At 35.5% G+C, this 5366-nt stretch overlaps 1 pseudogene; it reads left to right on the top strand.

Moving 5' to 3' along the window:
- Nucleotides 1–4540: 4540 nt before the first annotated feature.
- On the top strand, nt 4541–4637 carry LOC122100176 (annotated as a pseudogene).
- The last annotated feature ends 729 nt before the right edge of the window (nt 4638–5366 follow it).

Raw genomic sequence — 5366 nt, 5'->3', positions numbered from 1 at the left:
GTGAAACAAGGTTGTAGTGGAATTTAAATTCAAAGTTCTTTAAAAAAAAGACATCAAAATTTGTGAATTGACTTTAATTACCAAACAGTAATTCTCTGAAAAAGATAATTTGGGTCCAAATATTTAGGGAGAAAGTGCCCTCAACATTGAAAGAAGGTATTGGGTTTACACTTTTCTGTTTGTAATACTTTCCACAATGTCTTTGCACTTGAAGCACTGAACCACAGAAAAAAATGTGATTGGATACTTGAAACCAATGATTTCACATTTTTTAGTAGTTTAAAATATGTAATATCCTTATTAACATGAAATATTGAGGACATCACTTATTAAATAAGCCAAAAAGTTTTGGGATCAGAAAATAATTGAGCAAATTGAAAAGGCGAGAAAACTCATTCTTAGAAGCCCTAGCTAAGCATATTGACTTCAGGAGTGGAGGGAGGCCAAACTTTTTGATATTCATTGTCTTAATATTTTTGCTACCTAAAGTGATTTTACGGAGCCTATTTAGCTCACTACAATGCAGAACAGATTGAATGAAGACATGAAAATAAATTCCACATCCAAATAAAAGAGTTTTAAAAGGAAAACCATGAAGATGTAGTGTGGGTAGAGCCGGTCAGATCTGGTTGAGTCAGCTAGAGTAGCAGTTGAAGCACACTTCCTGCTAATAGAGACGTGACCCACAGGCATGTCTGCCTAGCTTGCCAGAAATGAGCTGTCCATGCTCCCTACAAGCCCGGGAAGACCAATCAGTGCCTGTCACCAAGCAGTGCCCATCACAAGTGCCTTACATCAACTCCCCACTAAGTAATTGGCTGGGAAGGACTCAGGAGGTTGGGAAACTGGGGCTATATAATCCCTCCCTTGTGCAGAAATAAACAAGACCTGCACAAGCCTGTTCTCCCAACGTGTGTTCCTTGTGTGAGTCATTCATGCTTACCTCCTGCTGGAGATCTAGCCCTACAAGTGGTGCCCAACGAGTGGCTCGATCGCTTTCTGCAGATGGATGGTTGAGGGTCTAGTGCAAAATTAGTGCCTCCATGGGCAGCCTTCCCCCAGCAGCAGGAGAGCCTCAATCACAAGCATTTGTTGCCCTGCTCCGAGTAGGCAGATAAAAGTATTACAAAAGGAAGCTAGATTAATATGGGAAATAGTGAATGAATTGTATCCCTGGATTGACTCCGGGGCCCTTTGGGATCCAGAGAGGTGGACCCTCGTCCTTCAGGCAGTTCATAAAAAGGAAGTACGTGACGGCTCTGAGCTGCCCCTAATCTTTTACCCCATTGTAGTAGCTATTCAAGCCTGTCTATCAGGGAAAGAAGAAGGGGAAACTCTGCAAGTGTTTAACACCTCGCTGCAAGAAGAAACAGAACAAAAGGAAAATTGCGAAGCTGCTTTAGCCCTCCCATCTTCTTGTGACACAGCAAACAATTCCAGCAAGAACACAGATAACCAACAACTTCCACTAACAGGTGACCCAGGGGGCTGGCCAGCTATGCTTTTAAAACCGCCTCCCCCACACTATCAGTCACAGGAAGCCTGCCCAATCACTTCTTTTGGCTGTTTAGGCAAGCCTGGGAATTCTTCTCAGAAAATTTTGTATCCTTGGGCAGAGATATCCAACTTTGCCCAAGAACAAAAACTCGTTGTTCCCCCTGTAATACAACAGTTGTTCACAGGCCCCACATCTACCATGGCAACGACAGCCAAGCCTATAATTGAACCCCAGTTCATGTTCCCTGAAAACGTCCACCGAACATCTGCATGACCTAACCAATGGTACCCCCATGACCCAAAAATACCGGGCCGCTGTCAAGGAAGATGGGTTACACTCCCTGAATGCTCAACAGATGCTCGAAACCCTTAGCATTGATCTTAACTGCCTCCATGATTGGAAGAGCTTAATGAACTGTAGTCAACAAGAAAGTTTAAAAAATGCTTAGAATGTATTCCTAAGTACCAGTTTTATAAATGGCTTTGCACTGTGGTTTGTGGTTATTTTATTTTACATGAGATAATATTTTCTACTACCAATAAGTTTTGGAAAAAGAAGAAAACTAAAATTTACTATTGTAGAGGAATATGATAGAAGTAGAAGAAAGATTTTATGTTTGTCAAATCTCTGATGAGTACCCGTATTCAAGACTTAAAGTCATATTTCTTACTATGTTAGACAGATAGGGAAAACAAAACACCATATGATAAGGGAACTATTTGTGATTTTTTAAAATGTACTTAGTATGTGATGAAATTTACTTTATTAGCTAATGTTTTGGTTTGAAATATGGGAGGCTGATCTATTTAGCAAATTTTTGAAGTCACCTACTGAAAAAACAAATGATGGGGGGTATAATTTCTACACTTTAATGAATGGATGAACCTGTTTGGCATTAGTGCTGGGTAAATAAATAAACTCTATTGTAACTTGCTCCCTACCCTTGAAAAATTATTTATGTCACTAAATATCATCTACATGTAAAGTGTTATTTGGCAAATGTGATTTTTAAAAGTTTATTTGAAAAGGAATATACTTTCAGGAGATTAAATGTAGGTTATCATTTGTTTGACAATGACAACATTTTTATACTATAGAACCAAGTTTTACTGAAGTATCAGTGTTTTGAAGCACTAAGGATCTTCTCAATTAATGTTTTTCTGAATTATATTTGACCTCTATGTCAAGTATTCCTAGCATTGGTAGACCAAATATGGATCTATTGTTCCAGGAACTATTTTCTGGCCTGCTGATGCTGGAATGAAATTATTCATTAATCATTAGGAGAGGGGTATTACAAATGATCTAGTGACATTCGTGGTCTTGTTCAATCATATATGATGGTCATCTGAAAATTAAAAGTTTGAATTACTGTACTTTCACATTTTGTGATTTCATCTTGCATTTTAAGTTGCCTTGGATTTCCAAATTGCATTCCTGCATTTCAAGGAATTGGGGCCCTGAAATATAGAAAATGAGAAATTGAGATGGGTCTTCAATTACTTTCTGTTGGCATGTTGCATGGACGTAGGTGAGAACCCTTGCCTTAGTTATCTGATGATGCAGATAACTGGGACCTGGGATCCTAGGACCCGTGGATCCTGTAGAAGAATAATAGCTTTTAGACATCATATCAGAAAAATTTGAGTATAATCAGTAGGAATGCTTCAGAAACATGGAGAAAAACAGTTTGGGACCAGCGAGTTAAAACAATAAACAGAGCAGCAAAGTAAAATCCCTTATAGATTAGAAGCAAACAACATTGTTTTTTTTACCATGTGAATTCAGAAGACCAAGAACATTTAGAAGTTATCACAAGTTTATACCGAAAACATTGCATTGATAATTTTTATATTCTAATATATATTCTAATCCTGATTATTTATATTCCAATCTATTTATTGGAATAAATATCAATTAATTTTTCAAATTATCAATTAATTCTAATAAGATTCACTGTGTGAAATATAAAATCAGCACATATAAATATAAAATATATAATAATATATAATATTAGAAAATGTATGGCATTGTTCTGTTGTGGTAAGGGTATCAAAGGCAACAGTTTTTTTTTTCTTTCTGCTTATGTGGTGATGAGGAATCAAACCCAGGGCCTCAGGCATGCAAGGCAAGCACTCTACCACTGAGCCACAAGAGGCAACGGTTTTAAAGTATTATTCCATTACCTCTACCTCAGTGTTTGGTAGAATTAGAGCTAAAGCTTTACCATTCCGAGATATACAGCCTAGAGGCAAGAGGAAACACTGTGATTAAAACATTACCAATTTAAGGCCTAATAACGAGGAGAAACATATGGACTTCTTTTGGAGCTATGGAATATATTTGGTGATAGAAAATCAGTGGTGTAAGTCCCTGCCTGCTTGGATGGTAGACAGGCCAAGATATTAGGTAATCATACATATGAACAATTTTTTCACCTTCTTGGCTTTAGCTTCTTTTGAAATGTTAGTGTGTAATAAACAATTATATTTTGAAAAAAATACCTTCTAGTCTGAACAGTACTGTCTGAACTGTTTGTCTCTTTATGATCCCTTGTAACAGATTAGTTTTGCTCCAATAAGAAAATCTATGCTGTCAGGGTAAGATTCTGGTTGGTCTGTTCCTACATGGAGCAAGGATAAAGGGTCAGGAAGACATTTGTGCCAGTAAGACCTCATTTGGGAGATTTTAAGCTGCAGAAGTTTAGAAGTAGCTTTTAAGCAAGGCTTACTTTGACTCCATTATCTCCACAAAGCTAAATCAGTTAATAAATAAGTACTTGAAAATCCATCATCTTTGGACCTAGATATAAAGGCTGCAAAGTCTGATCCAATTTCAAATGAAAAAGACTTAAAATAGTCATTGAAAAAATTGCAAATGTGAGCAATTGAACAAACATAAGTTTTTTCCACCATACACAGAATTTTACAGAAATAAGATGAACTGCAATTTTGGGAACAATAAGGTTTCCTTCTTACAAATAGGCAACCAAAGATATATGCCTGTCTTAAGATTGCATCATTAACTACTTAAATTTCCAGGATGCTTCAGCAGCACGTCTACCCAAATTACAATACAGAGATTTACATGGCTCTTGTACAAGGATGATATGAAAATTTGTGAAGTATTGCATATTTTTCATTCTTCTGATGCAAGAAATTAAAAACAGTTATTAAAAAGTTGATTACAAATATACAAGTGTAAGAATACATGTAATTCATAGAAATAAAAGTTAGTTTGACATCATTCAATCTTCACTTTTTACAAATTCCTTTACATAGCATAACCTTTATAAAACTTTTGAAATAAGATAACATTGTCATTTATCCTAAAGAAATAAAATTCTTTAAGGACCTAGGAATTAAAGGAATCTTAAACTGTTTCTATATGGAATGCAATCTGAAAGGACACATTTATTAATGAACCTATATATTATAAAACAATGTCGAATTCAAAGGATTATATCTAGGAGAGAATGAAATAGGTTATGGACATTTCACAAACAGAATACTAAATATTTTTAAATATACTTTTTTCAGACATGCACCAGAAATATCTTTACTTTCTGTATTACTCATTTCAACAGATAAGTTAAAATTATTTATGATTTAAAAAATCACAAACTCTATAGAAATCATTATAGATGTATACAAACAACTCGAATATATTTTGACATCAAAGTCAGGCAATTCACTTGGAAGAATACCATGGAATCCATGAATTTTTAAAGTAAGATATTGCTGTTGCTTTGTATTGTGAAAATATTTTGTATGGACACATAGGATGGACTGGCAATTTTGAAATTTAAGAAACTTAACTGAATCATTAGGACTTAGGAGAACAATTTGTACAGCTTTCCAAAACTTCA

This window comes from Dipodomys spectabilis, unplaced genomic scaffold, assembly GCF_019054845.1.
Source record: "Dipodomys spectabilis isolate Male_0828 unplaced genomic scaffold, ASM1905484v1 ptg000567l, whole genome shotgun sequence".
Lineage (NCBI taxonomy): Eukaryota > Metazoa > Chordata > Mammalia > Rodentia > Heteromyidae > Dipodomys > Dipodomys spectabilis.
This window is presented reverse-complemented; position numbering and strand designations above follow the sequence as displayed.